Source organism: Mustela lutreola, chromosome 1 (genome assembly GCF_030435805.1).
Source record: "Mustela lutreola isolate mMusLut2 chromosome 1, mMusLut2.pri, whole genome shotgun sequence".
NCBI classification, from domain to species: Eukaryota; Metazoa; Chordata; class Mammalia; order Carnivora; family Mustelidae; genus Mustela; species Mustela lutreola.
In genome coordinates this window covers 122,253,060-122,271,926 of record NC_081290.1, presented here as the reverse complement: position 1 = coordinate 122,271,926, position 18,867 = coordinate 122,253,060, and the positions used below count along the sequence as shown (strand labels likewise).

The following is an 18,867-nucleotide window of genomic DNA, read 5'->3' as shown; positions in this document are numbered from 1 at the left end:
CAAGAACCTGGAAAATAAGAGCAAATAATCCCAAAGCAAGAAGAAAAAAAAAATAAAAGCAGAAATGATTGAAATTAAAAATGGAAAAGCAATAGAGAAAATGAATGAAAATAAAAGTTAATTCAATAAAATTTGTACAAATGTAGCAGGACGGACAAAAATAAAGGAAAGGCAACAAAAATCACCAATTTCAGAAACGAATAAAAGGAGAAATGCCAGGTTATAACGATGTTACATTACGGTAAAGGCAGAGACGCAAGAGAATACCAAGGAACCACAGTCCATATGCACGGACATCCAAATGCTGTAGCAGCATTTGTTAAAATAGCACATGTCCTCCATTGACTTTCTTTTGCATCTTTTAAAAAAATTCGTTGGTTGTATTTGTGTGTTTCTATTTTTGGGTCTCTATTCTTTGACCCTTGGTCCTCTTCTGGTTGTTTCTTGATACTACCCTGGACTTAAATGAACATCTCACAGATAGTAATGGTTAAAAAGATAAATAAAAGGGTCATAAAGGAAAATATCTACCTTTGGAAAAGACGGGTGATTTATTTTCTAGACATTGTTTCTGTTCTCTTCGCTATGTCTTATGTAAAATGCCTTGCAGATGCTGAGGGTCTTGTACGCCTTGTTTAATAAGAACACTGATTCTATAAGAAGCTTTCTGTGTTGAGGATGTGGGTATTAGACATCAAAAGGCATATTGCTCTTCCAAGAGATGCTTCTGATGGGTTAGAATAGTTAGTTCTTACAATCCACAAAATCAGAAGACCTTGAGGGGAAAGGAGAAGCACTAGAGATATTTTGTTCTCCATCTAAAACCAGGAGACCTGACATTTTCCTGGCACACTCAGCTCCCATCTACTTCAGTAGGAGTGCTATCTGAACTAAGTTCAATGAATGTGAAAAAATAATATTGTATGTGTGAAGGCCTTCTGGAGCCCTGCCTTTGACTCAAGAGTTTTTTCCTCTCATTCCCATAGAATGACCCTTTCCTTTTCTTGGAACTAAAAAAAAAAAAAAAAAAAAAAAGTATTTTTTGAAACTAGTTTTGCTGAAAAGGTATTTTCAAATATTTTTTCTTTAGAAGGTCTAAATCATTTTATAAATAGGTGAGATGAAAAACATGTCTGAACTGGATTGATAGATGATGTTTAAGTTCCTGAGTGATTCATTTTTATCTTTGGTATCTTTAAAAAAATCTTTTTATCTTTGGTAATTAAATTACATGAACATTTTAGCCAGGGGATTTCATGCCCTGACTTTTAATGTTTGCTAGTACATGATAAACCATGGTCAGAGACTCCTGTGCTGTTTTCCACTGTGGTTAAATACCCACACAAGGAACAGAAATCCCATGTTTCTAGATAGACAAGTAAGGTAGATAGATGGCTCTGTTGGTTTTGCCCAAGTTCCTTTCACTTGTGTACTTGACAAGGAGATAAAAATTGACAGCTGCTATACTTAAATAAAACAAATCTAACAATACAATATGTTTTATGTCTTTTAATAAAAAACAATCCATTTGTGTTGAAGAAGGAGCTTCAAAACTAACATAGCATTACCCTTCATAGTTCGTCATTAATTCATTATCTCGGTCCTTTTTTTGGTAAGTTTAGAAGATTTCACTTCTTAGTCTTGTCCATCTTTAATATAAGTATTGTTTGTTTCGGGGAGCCTGGATGACTCAGTGGGTTAAGCATCTGCCTTCAGTTCAGGTCATGATCCTGGGGTCCTGGAATCGGGCCCCACGTTGGGCTCCTGTTCAGTAGGGAGTCTGCTTCTCCCTCTCCCTCCCCCTACTCGTTCTCTAGCTCTCTCAAATAAATAAAATCTTTTAAAAGAATTATTATTTGCTTCAACTATGGCAGTTGGAGAAGGCCGCACAAATAGCCACAGCTTCTCTTAGTACTGACAGACACTGGTAAATAAATACAGGGTATTGATTTTGTGTCCCCAGGGTATGTAATCACATACTGTTTCTCTTCTCCTCAATTGCTTGGATGGTATTGTAAATACAGACTGTTGGCTAAAGGAGAGTTCAGCTGAGAGTGTTATGTGTAACTTGGTACACATTTGTCTCTGCTGCCAGAAAAACAGCAGAAGATCCATATTTAATCACTACATGGGGTAGTAGTGTCCCTTATGTCATAAAACAAATGATTACCCTCTATGTTCAGCAATCAATATTTAGGGCTCCCCCCCAAAAAAAGTTAAAGAAAAATGTATCATTGGATTGTGTGTATTTATACTGCTAAATTAGCATTTCTGGGTCTAATAAGGTCATTTCTAACAAAACAAGTAAGAAACCCAAATTCTTAAAGGTGATATTCATTTGGTTTTAAATTTCTTATATTAACACGGCTATGTTTTTGCTCAGCTTGGACATGACTGAAGGGTGTTTTGAGTTTTCAAGACTGCAACGTGAGTGGGTGAATGTAATGATTCGTTCTTTCTCTTACATATAGAGACTTTAATAAAAACACCCACAAACTTGTCCTAAAAATCGTGCTTAGTAATGGTGGGAGGAGGAGGTTGTGTGCTATAGTAATCTTTCTTTGATAGCTCTATGCAAGAAGGGCAAAATTGTAAGGTTTTTAAGCTTTGTCACGGCTCCTGTCTCACTGTGTCAACTTGTGGTCATGTGATATGCTCAGGCTCTGGGTGGTTTCAGTTTTTGCACCCATACTCCCATCCTCAAAAGCTACCTGCTCCACGCCCTTCTCACCAGGGTGCTTTCTTCACTATCCAAAACGGCAGCTAGATGCTATGATCAAAGAGGATGTATACACAAGCCTTGCTACAATTCTGTATTATTGTATTTTACAGGTTCCCTCTGGGAAACAAAAATAAACCCAGGGGTTGATGGCAACATGGGAATTTCAGGTGTTATGCAAGATATGTAGGTTAGTGATTCTGTGTGGCTTTTCTGATATCACTCTGATATCATACTGTGTAGAAACCCTGCATTTTCATGGGGTTCAATCTATACTTGACAAATGAGCATGTTTCAAATTAAGGTCATAATCCTGATATTAAAAAATAATGAGAAGAATTAAATCTATGACACATTCTCACTTAATTTTTTTTTGCATTTTTGATATAAGTGTGGTAAATGATATTATAGTAAAAATGCATATGTAACAGATTATGGTTTACAATGAGACCCTCAGTTTTGTGGAATATTCATTAGTACCCTGGCACTTCTTTACCTTTTTCAAAAATTGAATCATTAAAAAAATTGGAGATAGTCCTTACTATTTCCACCTGTTCCTGGATTATTGAACATTTATTTATTGGAAAATTTTAGGCATATTCGTTGAATTCCAATTGTGCTGCAAACTCTCAGTTTAGGGAGCATGGATATTTCATAAGAGGGAAAAGCTGATCATTTGGGATTTGTGAGTGGGTAACAGATATTATACAAATCTCACACAATTTACGTATTATTGAATGAAAAAAAGAGGAAATAAATAAGCACACATGCAAATAAAAGCCACAAAACAAGCATCAGCAGATTCAGCTGAGAATTACCTTTCCAAACTCTCTGTTCCAAAGCTGACCTTCCTGCAGCACTCACTTTCCCTGCACAGCTTCCTCATTTAGAAGATCACCTTACGCATCTTTTTCAACAAGGTTTTCTCAGTGTATTCAACCTATTGCTCAACAAAGGCTGCAAGGCAGATGGCAAATTTGCATTTAAACACAGTCTGGAAAGTTGTTTTTTTTTTTTTTTTTGTATCAATTCATCGGTTTCATCTTATTAGTGCATCAGCATGGAGTGCCTCTTAACTACAGGGAAGTGTTAACCCAGTTTTAATTATATTCTCCATTTAGAAAGGAGATTCTGCAGTTTTAACCTGCAAAACAGTGTGAAGGATTTCAATTTAGTGGGTACTTGCAAATGCAATATATAAATTCCTCATTAATGTTGTATATAATGTAAGTCTCTAAGAAATCCAAGCTCTTAAGTGAGGCACTTTTTGCTTTCCTCTCTTGTCTGATAATATGAAAGTCAAAGACCTTGAAAATATGTTCCCAGACAAATATATTATCCAGTTTAGAATAAAATTGGCCTAAGAATTATAAAAAAAAAAAATGCTGGCCTACAACATTTTTACCACCTTTCTGTAGTTACCAAGGTTTTGTTTTTGTTTTTGTTTTTGTTTTTTAACCTGTTCCCTTGTGGTGGTAATGTTATTGCAATGATTTTTTATTTATAGTCCATTTACAGCTTCCGTAGTTATGAACAGAACTATGTTGCAGAGCAAACTTTGTATTCTGCTCACCATCAACAAATAGTTTTACTACTGGTCCATAGTCATTTTAGTTTTGGCAGTTTTTTACGGTTTTCTGTAAGATATTGATTGTTAATTGGTGGCTCTTGGACAGCAAACTGTTTTTTTTGTTTTTTTGTTTTTTTTTTTTAAATATGGAATGCTTCACAAATTTGCGTGTCATCCTTACGCAGGGACCAGGCTAATTCCAATTTTATTATATGTGCTGCCAAAGTGAGCACTAACTCAGTGTTTTTATTTTTCCTTTTATTCCATTTGTGTCCTTTCAGGTGAACATGTCCCTGAAGGTTTTGCTATAAAACTCCAGCAATCTTTTTTACATATAGCCTATTCATTTTAAATGCCTGGACCTGGTTGGCATTTAATGGCATTTAAGTTTGTCTTATTGGCTGTGTAAGTACTTGTTAAGAACAGGGATAAGTGGTAAAGATCGAAGTGGAAAAAAAAAAAAAGATAAAAGGTAACCATTTCATGTAAATACAGTATATAGAATCAATCATTTCACAGGGGAAGTGTTAGGTCCCCCAATGATGGGTCTCTGATCAAAGGAGTGAGACTGATACAAAGCGAAGGTCAAGCAAAGCTTTATTTCGCGCCAAGCATCTAGAATCAAACTGACTGTTGGGGGCCGCCTCTTACAGAGAGAGTGAGTGACTCCCAGACGCCCAGACTAACTTTTATAGAGCAAAGACCATGTGGTTGAGCCTGGCCACACACAGGTGGCCAATGAGATTGTAACACACAGAGAAAGCTGCACAGTCATGCTAGGTCACACACGGGTGGCCAATTGAACTACAGTTCACCCCATAGTAGCTATTTGAACTAGTCTATCACCTTGGTCAGAATTGGCACCCAAAAGGGAGGGCCCACACTCCTTGGTAGCTAGGGAGACAGTATGCCTGCCCTACTAATTGGATGTCTCCACCCGGCCTGACCTGCCCGTGTGTTTGGGCTTTGTGACCTGGGACTGGTTTCTGGGACTTGCTTTTAAGTAAGTTCCCTGAGGAGGGCCAGGGTCTGTTTAAGTTTTACTGCATAAACAACAAAATCACTGTTTAACCAGATGGAATCGCTCTGGCTAAATAGGTCCTTACAGAAAGCAATCATTAAGAGCAAGAAGCGATCATCTATTTGTGAAAAGGGCTGGGCCCACTCCAGCGATAACAGGAACAGTGTTTGTCAGATCTGAAAACTTTAGAGAGAGCTCGAGAGCACACATGCGCATGAGCGGGGTGAAGGGCAGAGGGAGAAGCAGGTCCTCCCCCACCCCCCAGCACAGAGACCGACATGGGGCTGGATCCCAGGACCCCTGGATCACGACCTGAGCCTAGGGCAGACACTTAACTGACTGAGCCATCCAGGAACCTCAGAAACTTTTGATTGTGAAGCTAGAGGATCAGCATGAAAGTTAAATGTTCTTTAACTTCAAGTAAATTCAGAAGATGGCTCGGAGTTTGCCGGAAGAGCTAAAGGCCAAACATGGTGAAAGTGAGGTTATGAGGTAATTGCCACAAGCTACGCCCAGCTTCTTCAGTTCCAGGCCTGTTTGAATCTGCAGGACATCAAAGTGAGGAGAAAGGCTGCAAGTGCCAATCATGCAATTTCTTAGGAGAAGGAAAGTTCTTCAGCTGGTACAGATGAAATTGTTCCATTTGGGGGAAAAGATGACAACAGGATGTATGGAGAGAGGTGGTGAATAGTGTGCAAGGTTTTAAAACTTCGAAGGACCAGTGCAAATTCCCATGGGAGAATGTATCCTGGGACTGCAGAGGTAAGCGTCCTTTATTTTAAACAGTTTTTCAGATTGCACGGTTTCATAGTTTGCAGAGTTTATGTGCATGGGGATAGAGGAATAGATTTGTTCCTTGTCATAGCCCTAGTGATCTCAGCTATGAAAGCAGAAATGAAAATCCATGACTTAAAAATACTGCAGATAGGATTTTGCTATGGGTAAACAATTTTTAATTTTTTTTAAAAATTGTGGTTAAATATTCATCACATAAAGTTTATCATTTTAATTATACATGTTTAAGTGTATGATTCTGTGGCGTTAAGTATATTCACATTGGTATTTTCACCATCCATTTCCAGAAGGTTTTCATCTTCCCCGACTGAAACTCTGTACTCGTTTCACACTAATTCCCCATTCCTCCCTCCCCGCTCCCCCTTGAAACCCCACCTCTCATCCCTACCACCATCATTCTAATTTGTCTCTATAAATCTGACTACTCTAGGCACCTCATACAAGTGTAATCATATAATATTTATTCTGCTATGACTAGCTTATTTCACGTAGCATGATGTCTTCCAGGTTCATCCATGTTGTAGCATGTGTCGGAATTTTCTTTCTTTTAAAGGCTGTTGATACCATATTGTATGTATGCATTCATCTAATGATGGACGCTGGGGTTGTTTTCACCTTTTGGCTATTTTGAATAATTCTGTTATGAATATGGGTGTACAAATATTTATTTAACCTGCTTTTGGTTCCTTTGGGTATATATCTAGAAGGGAGTTTCTGGATTATGTGGTAGTTCTATTTTTAATTTTTTGAGGAACGATCATATCATTTTCCACAGTGACTGCACCATTTTACCTTCTCATTAGCAATGCACAAGCTTCCAATTTCTGCACATCCTTGTCAACACTTATTTTTTTCTGTTGTTTTTTTTTGTTTTGGGATAATAACTATCCTAATGGATGTAAAGTCATATGTCATTTTGGTTTTGGTTTGCAAAACTGTTGACATGCTGTTGAATACTTTTTCATGTGCTTATTGCCTACTCATATAGTATATCTTCTTTGAAAAAATGTCTTTATTTAAGTCCTTTGCCCATTTTTTTTTAAAGATTTTTTTTTATTTATTTATCAGAGAGAGGCGAGGGGGAGAGAGTGAGCACAAACAGACAGAGGCAGAGGGAGAAGCAGGCTCCCTGCCAAGCAAGGAGCCTGATGTGGGACTCGATCCCAGGACACTGGGATCATGACCTGAGCCGAAGGCAGCTGCTTAACCAACTGAGCCACCCAGGCGTCCTAGTCCTTTGCCCATTTTTGACTTAAGCTGTTTTATGGTTTTGAGTTGGAGGAATTCTTCGTTTTTCTGGATGTTAATCCCTTAACAAATATCTGATTTGCATATGTTTTCTTAATTCTGTGGGCTGTCTTCTCACTGTGTTAATAGGATCCTTTGATGCACAAAAATTTACGATTTTGATGAAATCCATTTACTTGTTTTTTCCTTTGTTACTGTGCTTTTGGTGTCATCTCCAAAAAATCATTGTCAAATCCAGTGCTATGAAGTTTTCCTCTCTGTTTTTTTTCTCAGAGTTTTATGATTTCATTTCCTACTTTTAGTTCTTTGATTAATTTTGAGCCCATTTTTGTACATGGTATAAAGTCAATGTTCCTCTTTTTTAATAGTTGGATTAGTTTTTCCAACATCATTTACTGAGTAATTTTTAGTTTTTAAAGGAAAATTCTGATTTTTATCATGCCTTTAAATTATAATTAATGTTTGCTTACATTTGTTACTTTTTTCTCTAAGTTTGATGTGAAAGAGAACATCTATTGTGGAAACGTCCAGGTAGACACACACACAGATACACATAGAAAGACATACAGATCAATAAGCATAAAAACCATAAGAGTTGTGTTTGCATGAGATTCCATTAGGTTGCTTATTATGTTCCATAAGACACTATGGAACATACAGACACCATTGAATGAAATACTTTTTAAAAATTTTGTTATTTTTGTTATTTTTATTAGTGAACTATTTTACATTTTAATGTAATTTTATTTTTAAACATTTTTAAAATTTAAATTCAGTTTATTAACATATAGTGTACTATTAGTTTCAGAGGTAGAGGTCTGTGATTCATCAGTCTTATATAATAACCAGTGCTAATTACATCAAGGTCCCTCCTCAATGTCCATCACCCAGTTAACCCATCCCCCCAAACCCCTCTCCCCCAACAACCCTCAGTTTGTCTCCCAAGATTAAGAGTCTCTTATGGTTTATCTCCCTCTCTGGTTTTGTCTTGTTTTATTTTTTCCTCTCTTCCGCTATGATCCTCTATTTTGTTTTTTTGTTTTTTGATTTTTTTTTTAATTTTAAAGATTTATCTTTGACAGTTCTTCTTTAATAATTTCACATATATTTTGGATTAAAGTTATTATCATGATAATGTAATTGAGTTCTAAATAAATATTTTGGTATATGAGTTATCTTTAAATATCTTACAAATATATCTTACAAATATAACCTTTTCTTACATATATCTTACAAATATAAACTTTTCCCAGTGAGAAACCTCAGATAAAGCCTAATCAGATTTACTGCTATTTTGTTTTTTTATGAAAGATTAAACTTTTTAAAATTCCAGCATGATTGTTTATTTATTTATTTATGTTTCTTTTCAAATTTTTATTTAAATTCTACTTAGTTAACATACAGCACAATATTGGTTTTAGGAGTAGAATTCAGTGCTACATCATTTATATACAACACTGGTGCTCATTGTAACAGGTGCCCTCCTTAATGTCCATCATCTACATAGCCAATCCTCCACCCACTTCCTGCCATCAGCCCTCTGTTCTCTATTTTTAAGGGTCTCTTATGGTTTGTCTACCTCTCCCCCACCCATGTTCATCTGCTTTGTTTCTTAAATTCCACATATGAATGAAATAAAATGGTATTTATCTTTCTCTGATTGACTTATTTTGCTTAGAGTAATAGCCTCTAGCTCCATCCACATCTTTGCAAATAGAAAAATTTAATTCTTTTTGTAATATTCCATTACATATACCCTATTTCTTCTTTATCCATTCATCTGTCAATAGACACTTGGGCTCTTTCCTTAGTTTGGCTGTTGTTGATAATGATAATGCTGTTATAAACATTGTGTTGGTGTGCCCCTTTGAATCTGTATTTTTGTATAATTTGGGTAAATATCTAGTAGTGCGATTGCTAGGTCATAGGGTAGTTCTATTTTGAACTTTTGGAGGAACCTCCATACTGTTTCCCAGAGTGGCTGCCCATTTTGCATTCCCACCAGCAGTGTTAAGAAGGTTCCCCTTTCTCCATATCCTTGCCAACATCTGTTGTTTTCTGTGTTGTTAATTTTAGCCATTCTGACAGGTGTGAGGTGACATCTCATTGTAGTTTTGATTTGTATTTCCCTGATGAGGCGTGATGTCAAGCATCTTTTCATGTGTCTGTTATCTGGATGTCTTCTTTGGAAAAATGTCTATTCATGTCTTCTGCCCATTTTTAAAGATTTTTAAAATTTATTTGACAGAGATCACAAGTATGCAGAGGCAGGCAGAGAGAGAGGAAGGGAAGCAGGCTCCCCGCTGAGCAGGGAGCCTGATGCGAGGCTCGATCCCAGGACCCTGGGACCATGACCTGAGCCGAGGCAGAGGTTTTAACCCGCTGAGCCACTCAGGTGCCCCTGCCCATTTTTAAATTGGATTATTTGTTTTTTGGGTGTTGAGTTTGGTAAGTTCTTTATAGATTTTGGATACTAACCCTTTATCAGATAATATGATTTGCAAATATCTTCTTCTGTCCCATTGGCTGTATTTTAGTTTTATTGATTGTTTCCTTTTCTGTGCAGAAGCCTTTTATCTTGATGAAGTCCCAAGAGTTATTTTGGCTGTTGTTTCTCTTACCTCTGGTGATGTGTCTAGTAAGAAGTTACTGTGGCTGAGGTCAAAGAGTTGCTGCCTGTATTTTCCTATGATTTTGATGGTTTCCTATCTCACATTTAGGTCTTTCATCCATTTTGAATTTATTTTTGTGTGTGGGGTAAGAAAGTGGTCCAGTTTCATTCTTCTGCATGTGGCTGTCCAATTTTCCCAGTGCCATTTGTTGAAGAGACTTTTTTTCCATTGGATATTCTTTCCTGCTTTGTTAAAGATTAGGTGGTTATATAGTTGTAGGTCTATTTCTGGGTTTTCTATTCTGTTATGGAAGCTGAAATTTCTAGATTTAATCATTCTTTTTTTCTCCCAACTTTATTTGCTAGGAATTTGTTTTATAATTAAATATGCTCAAAACAATTAAGTAATTCAATAGAAAAAAAAAGGTCATATAACAGGTTTTTCTTCTGACTTTATGGGATTATAAGCAATTTATTCCTATTTCAAAAGAAGTAGATTATGAAATTTGAGCCTAAAGGGCCAGAAAAACTTATAAATGTAGAATGCAATGTGTAGTACATTGATTTGGTTCAAATTTGGGGCAAAAAAGAAAAAGATTATCCAATTTCACAGCTTGAATTTTAGACTTTGTGTCATTTTCTCAACTCACATGACATAAAATTACTTGTGAATTTTAAAGTATTAGGAAAAATATTGATCATTGGAGAGATTCAAACCATTGAAATATAATACTTAGCAGGAATATTTGGGTTCAAACATCAAACCAAACCAACTTAAGTGTTTAAGGAAAAAAAAAATACTTGGAAGCTTCTTCACTGGCATTTGCCACAGCAACCATTGTGTTCTCTTTTATTTCAGCAGATACTTCATCTAAATATTATATTTTTTATTATTTCTAGCTAAATGGAGTATTCAATGGCTTTTTTTTTTCAATAGCTTTTAATAGGAATAACACTTCATATTTGCCAAATTTCAGTCCCATTTCTTTGTTATTTTTCAGTGCATTAAAACATGCCTATTTAATGTTTGGTTATTTCTGTTGTTCCTACAAAGGCTTGTTGAATTATAACAGTTTATAATCAGAGTTTTAAGCTCATAAATAAATGCAGAAGTGAAACTCCTCATTAAATTATAATCCATTACTAGACTCTGTCTTAACACATGCAATTAATTTGCTGACAATCTATATGCCAGACATTGTGTTAAGTCTTTGTGATATAATAGTGAGAAACTTGGAACTTAAGGGATACAGACAAGAACACAGGCAATTAAAATATGTTATAATATGTTATTAAAGTACTTTAAAAGAGTTTTTGAGGCTGTCTTATAAATGTCTTAATGTTTGACCAAAGTCCTATCCATATTGATTCATATATCAAATGACAAAGAACAATTTTGGACTCTAAAAAGTTCTGGTGAAAGTTGTAAGGGAACAGTTCTTTCATTTTTTAATGTGATTAAATGTCTGCTCTTGATTAAGTGACTTCTGCTATAGAGCTGTGTTTGGTCATTTGTAAAGAGGTCAGAATAAGGTCGTTTGTTTTGTAACATGGACACTGGTCTTAGCTAGTTTTAAGTTTTCCTTTTGTACCTCTCAGGAGTATAAAAGAAAATATATAATGGAGCATTGAGAATTCCTTATGCCTCCCAGTAATTACATAGCCAATTGTAGAAAGAATTGAAGAATGGAAGAGTAAGTCAACGATCAGCTTTGTTTGTTTTCTTTAGAATATGGGGCGCCTGGGTGGCTCAGTGGGTTAAAGCCTCTGTCTTCGGCCCAGGTCATGATCCCAGTGTCCTGGGATCGAGCCCCACATTGGGCTCTCTGCTCAGTGGGGAGCTTGCTTCCTCCTTTCTCTCTGCCTGCCTCTCTGCCTACTTGTGATCTCTGTCTGTCAAATAAATAAATAAATAAATAAATAAATCTTAAAAAAAAAAAAAAAGGAATATGTAAAGTTTTTGCTAAATTAACTCAAGGACTCCTTCATGTAAAAGTCTGGATAACCTAACAGCAAAAATAGCATTTACTGAAAAAATTTGGAATCCTAGAATGTAATCCAATATTTGACTTAGAAGAAGTGTTTGAATTTACAAATCCAGAGCAATGAAAGAATGAATCAGTGTTTTTAGATCTTATAACCGAAGCTATGCTCAAGATAGAAAGCTAGATTATAAATTTAGAGATTATGAGTCTGATTTAAAGATTATGAAGTTTCTGTTTCTATTCCAGGAAAATTGTGTGATCTTGTTTTACCTCAGTTGAGTCATTCATGAAATGAAGACAGTAGTAGCTACGGTGGCTGTCAGACAGTGAAAATAAACAGTGCCATCAATTCTTCATCATTAAGGTATTACTCACCTTGGGGAATGTTCCTGTACTTCTGTTGCATTTTCATTTAATCTACACCACCCATCTTTTGACTCTTTACCATTTGTTATTGATTATATTAGGGTGGTCATTAGGGAAGAGATATAGATGGTTAAAAAGATTTTCTCCCTCTTTTTCTTTTTGTCTCTTTTTGTGTAGGTTTTCAAAAAGCATTGATGAAATTAAGATTTGAGGTTGTAAGTTGGATGCAACAGTGTAGGGCTGCTACTTGGTGCCATACAATGGGCAATGTCAAGGGCAACTTCCCCAAGCTGGTTGTAGAACCCAGGGGAGATATTGCCTGCATCCTCTACAGATGAAGCTTTTCTTACTGATTTATTGGTTGGAAAATCAGGCATTCAATTTCTTTTATGTTCATGATCATTCTTACTTTATAACATAAACATACAATAAGTGAGAAAGTGGACAAAGAGCTCTACTCTTCTCCCAATGTAAGGAAGTTAAATGCTTTAACTCTGACCTTCTGTCTTTCAACTTCAGCACTATCATTGTTGCCGATTTTAGTTGTATCCTGTTTTCTGATCCCCTATTATCCGTGATTATTATTAGTATTTTAACAATTAACATTTATTTAAATTTATATCATATTTTACAGGTTTTAAAAGAAGGATTTTATTTATCTATTTGAGAGAAAGTTAGAGTAAGAGAGAGAATGAGAGTGCGTAGAGGGAGAGGTAGAAGCAGGATCCCTGCTGAGCAGGGAGCCCACCATGGGGCTGGATTCCAGGACCCTGAGATCATGACCTGAGCTGAAGGCAGATGTTTAAGTGACTGAGCCGACCAGGTGTCTCATATTTAGCAGTTTCTTTATTTACTCTTGGTGATTGCATCCTAAGCTTTTCTTCTTGGTTCAATTTTCTTTTCTTTTCTTTCTTTCTCTCTCTCTTTCTTTCTTTTTTCTTTCTTTCTGTCTTCTTTTCTTAAAGATTTATTTATTTATTTATTTGAGAGAGAGAGCGCACACAAGTTGGAGGAGGGGCAGAGGAAGACAGAATCTTTCTCTTTTTAAAAAAAAAAAAGATTTTATTTATTTATTTGAGAGGGAGAGTGAGAGGAAGAAGCAGACTCCCTGCTGAGCAGAGAGCCTGATGTGGGGTTCCATCCCAGGACTCTGAGATCATGACAGAGCTGAAGGCAAATGCTTAACTGACTGAGCCACCCAGGTACCCCCTTAGTTCAATTTTCTTATAATTGCATTTTGTACTTAGTTATTTCAGCAAAGTGTCAAATATATCAGACTTATTGTGCAGGAAAGTATTTTAATTTCACTCTTACCTGTCAATGATACGTTAGTTGAATATAGGTTAATAGTTTTTTTTCCTCAGCACTTTGAAATTATCTTTTGGCAAGTATTATAACTTAAGATTTTCTGTCAGTATAGTTGTTCCTTTGTAGATAATTTGTGTTTTCACTAGATATTTTATAAGAGGTACTCTTTATATCTGATAGTCTACCTTTCACTCTATGTTTATCCTACTTGAGACTTGTGGTCCTTCAGTCTGAGAATGGTACCTGTCCTTTAATTCAAAAAAAAAATTCAGTTGCTTCTTTAAATAGAATTTTTTTGCTATTATTTATATTCTTTCTATTTGGGTTCCTATTATACATATCTTAGAACTATTGATTCTGTCATCCATGTCACTCAGATAGCCTCTCATACTTCTCATCTGCTTGTCCCTCTGTTTTGTATTCTAGGTAACTACTTTAATTCCTTTCAGTTTACTAATTTTTTTTCCAGCTGTATCTGGTCAACTTTTCAACCTATCCCTTGAAGTATTTATTTCAATGACTGTAATTTTCACTTTTAGCATGAAAATTTTTTTCCAGATTTATTGCTATTTTTTTACTCTCTGTTTTTGCTTCATGGCTTCTATTCCTATCTTTTATAGATTACTGCATTCCATTTTGAGTGCACATTCCTTCATTGCTTTAGATGACCCTTAAAAAGGGGTGGTTTAAACTCTTGTGAGCTAGTCTTCATGAGAAGCGTTTTTTCTGGAAATCAAGAGTATTCTACATGATGGAAGTATGCCATCATTGTTCCAATTTTGCCTCTGCAAGGGCTCCAAATTCCTTGTAGACAAATTCATCTTGATGTCTTGTAGATACTCACAAGTCAATTTCTTCAAGAAGATTCCATCATCTCCTCCATCCCAAACTTCTCCTTTTATGTATTCCCTTTCTCAATGAAGGGTACTACAGGCTTGTTAGGGCTTCCCATAACAAAGTACTGTAGACTGGGTGCATCAAGCAACAGGCCTTCATTTTCTCAAAGTTCTGGAGGCTAGACATCCAAGATCAAGGTGTCAGTAGGGTTGGCTCTTCTTGAAGCTTCTCTCATTGGCTTATAAGTGGCCGTTTTCTTCCTTTGTCCTTACATGGTCTTTTTGCTCTGTGTGTCTGTGTCCTTATCTCCTCTTCTTAGAAGGACACTAGTCATAGGAGATTAGAGCCCACACTAATAACCTCATTTTAACTTACTTGCTTTAGTTAAGGCCGTATCTTCAAATATAGCACATTCTAAGGTACTGGGAGTTAGAACTTCAACATATGAATTTTGGGGGCTAAATAATTCAGATACCAAGCAGTTAACTCAAGCCAGAAATTTGGACATTGTCTTTTATTACTCTCTACTTACCGTCTCACTTTCAGCAGTCATCACTGATTTCTATTTCCTAAATATCTGTTAAATTTATCACTCTTGTGAATTTTACCTGTTGCTTCCCAACTTTCAGCCATCATTATTTTTTTCTGATTTCTTTCCCTTTAGTATTATATTCTTCTCTTTCTTCTACATGAAAGCCAGGGTAATTTCTTTAAAAATAGAATTCTTATATATTCTTATCAATGTATTAAAAATAGAAACCCCATATGATGCCATAACTCCACAACTCCACTACTGTGTATATATATTTACGGTGGTATATAGTGGTTTTATATACATATATACATATATCACATATATATATCACCTCATTTTTGATAACTCCTATGGATCCTTTAGATTTTGGCATAATAGTTTTTCTGTGAGGAAGAATCTCATTATCCTTTAAGTCAAGTAAGTTGTTTCTTAAACTGTCTGCCCCCATAGTACGTGACACACCTAATTACAATTACTTGTTTACTGGCTTTATAACCCTCTATACTGGAAGTTCTGTTTGAACAAGGATTACTCATACATAGTTCACAGTTGTGTCTAAGTATTGCCTAACCCACAGCACTTAATCAATATTGACACTTGGCATACTCCGTGTCATTGTTATGAAACTGGAGCAAATGGTACCTTATTTTTCACATCATTCTACTTAAAAAGTTCAACCCTCCTATTCATCCTTGCTTTATTTTTTATAGAAGTGTCCCTATCTGATTTTGTATCTATAGACTTATTGATTGATTGATTGATGATTGATTTTCTCTCTCCCTCCCTGTCTCGCCTGCAAGTGTAGAGGTTGTGCTCTAGACTATGTGCACGAGAACTGGAGTCCACTTATGTATTTACATGGCTGTTGATGGAAGAAATTTCCTACAAAATATTTCTGGCTTTGTGCATTTCAAACTTTGTGCTTTCTATAGGACATGCACATCTCACTATAGCATCCCTGGCCTTACACCTTTGGGTCATGATGCTAGGTGACTTGGTACCATTGGGTGCCGGGAGCCTTCCTGGAAGTTATCCCTACACTGGGATAGCTGGAAATAACTAAACCATGCACAGGGGTGGCTTGAAGCTTAGAAAGATATCCTGCTACATCTAAACAAAATCTATCCCCAAATTTCTCCTTAACTTTATATAACTCCTTAACTAATAACTCCTTAACTACCACTTAACACCAGGGGGGTGAGAATGGAAAGAGACAGAGGCCTTAATTAATTATGGTCAATTTTTTCCCTACTTTTTCATGTTTTACAAAACATATGACCATGTGAACACATTGTCAGGGGTCTTGGAAGGGTCTTTGCAAATGAGGGTCTTTGAGGCTTAGCCTCATCATCTTAAGATAAATACGCCCCAAAGTCAAAGCTGCCCAGGTTGACACTGGAGACTGGGGCCAACCCCAGTGAGATCCATTAATTCCTCCTCTCCCTCTATCCCCCCAAATTCCTCCCTTCCTCTTCCAAGAAGGACCCTAAGTAGTCCCTAAGGTATCTGATCACAGATGAAAACAACTTTCCTAATCTTACTTTCCAGTGTCTTTTCCTTTAATATACAGCCAAAGAAGGAGATTTGGAGAAAGGAACAATAATTTTTTAAATATGGAGAGGAAGCACAGTTCTTTCAAGCAGAAAAGCTCTTTCATATTTGTACGACTGGTCCTGTCATTTATTATCAAAAGGATAATTCAAATCTCCACTCCTGATCTGTTGGAAAATAGTCAGACTTTCAAGATCCTATCAAAACAAAGCAGCAAAGACCCTCTTTTGAAAAGGAAATGATGAATTGGTGCTGAGTGCTGCTGTGAAGGCAGTGAAAGGTGGTGCGATCAGGCTGTGATTACAGGTGTATTACCTCCGTCTGCTGAGCCGTCAAACCAGCAGTAGTGATTAGGCTGCACAGTATAAATGCCTGCCCATATGAACACTCTTTGGGAAGTAGTGCATGAAAGTTCCCAACCATAACCAAGTAATATTATTCAAGAAGAGATGATTTCAAGACTCTCCAGGCATGCTATAGGCCCCTTAACATGGAAACTGTTTTCAGATTCAGCTTCCTGCTGCGACCTCTAAAGCGAGCACAGAGAGGATTCAGAATGAAGCTATCAGCCAAGAATGATGGTTCTTTTGTAACTGAACTAGGCCAGGTGGTGTATAGTTTAATTTCTCTTTTTCTCTGAAAAGAGAAATCTGCCTTTTTTTTAATTAAAAAAAAATGGAATCTGTGGTCTAATGTTTGTCAAGGTTGATAAAGATAATGACAAAATATGACACAAGCACATGGTTAATTTACATAGTGTGGAAAAGTAAACCTTGTGTTTGGTGCCAGGATATGGGGAACTTAATGAATTATCTCCCAAGCACTTAGAAAATTTAGCTGGTCTTCTGAGAGTTAAGCTGATCAAGTCCAAATATATGTGACTGTAAGGGCAAATACGTAACTGAGTAAAGGAACAATTAAAACACAAATAAAGGTGAAGTGGACAGAGTCATTTATAGGAGAAAGTAGGGGAATGAAATAGTAGCTGGGGAGAGGAAGCCTCCTCCATGATTTTATGCTCACCATGGAGCCCATGAGACAACGATCGATCTTGGATGCTCTGAGGTAGGACCGTTAGAGGAGCGCATGTTAACAGAGCCCATCTAAGCAGTGTCCAACTAGGTATGTGTTTCTTAAGATAAGCTTCGTGAGAGCAGGAACTGTACATTTTTTGTTTACTGACCCATAGTAGGGACGCACTAAATTCACTAACTGAGTTCAAGAAATAATGGTGATAAATCACTTCACTTGAGAGCTGGATCTTATCAACTAACCCCACTTGTTCTGCATCTATGTTTGGTAGACAAATTTATGATAATTTGTATTATTATTAGCTTGGTTGTGGGGAAGAAGGTTCCAGTTTGAAAAAATTGTTATTTGAGTATCTGAGATCTTCGTTATTCTGGTATGATTCTGAGAACCTGATTATTTTCCTTTGTGGTCACAAATGCAAGTATTCTGTACAGTTTATGCCTTCAGTAAACTTACTACAGAGAACAACCATCTTGGAAATTTTTCGTTGGCAATTGCTTGTCTTTTCTGGTCACATTCCACTTCATTAGGTACCTTCTTAGAATGTGCACTATTTCTTATTAATATTAACTTTTTGGCAGTTTTAAAATTACTTTTAAAGATACAGAGTTTAGGACTGCAGAAAGTGTGTTTTTTTGTGTGTGTTCACTAGCTACAAACATTTCCCAAGTAGAATCAATTATTTTATTGCAACAAGACCTAGGAGGGGAAGTTCTGGGCTGCTTTCTACAACACAGATAGCTTAAGGATTTTAAAGTTGTGATAGATCCTATTTGTTATATCTCTGCTTATTGAAAAAAAAAAGACATTCTTTGTCATTACTTTATGTTAAAGATGGTACAAACATCAACAGTCAGGAGGAAGAAATAGTCTGGTAAGATGTCTAAGGTAACAAAGCCTCACTATTGGAAAGGAGACCACTGCTTCTGATCATGATTGCACCATTAGAATAGAAAGATTATATTATTGTTCTTGCTAATCACATTCACCAGGATACAGAATTCCTGAGCCCTGATGAGGCTGGAAAAAATGGCAGGAGTAGCAAGTGGAGAATATTTATGCCTCTTGCCTTACACAGGGTTTTGTAATTAGAGAATATGGAAAGTGGCACATTATCGAAGTATTGTCATCATTGCTCATGTGTAAAATGCTATGAAGATTACCATCATGATTTCATTTTTTCCCACCTCAAATTAAATAACCTATGGCTAAGAGGCACTTCACTTCCTCATGTTGTAAGGGTTCAGGATTGAGTAGTATTTTTAACTGTAGTGGGTTGTGAAAGCCAC

At 36.3% G+C, this 18,867-nt stretch overlaps 1 pseudogene; it reads right to left on the bottom strand.

Annotated features, from left to right (window-relative positions):
- Nucleotides 1–4,429: 4,429 nt before the first annotated feature.
- Nucleotides 4,430–4,522, bottom strand: LOC131822950 (U6 spliceosomal RNA; annotated as a pseudogene).
- Nucleotides 4,523–18,867: the final 14,345 nt, after the last annotated feature.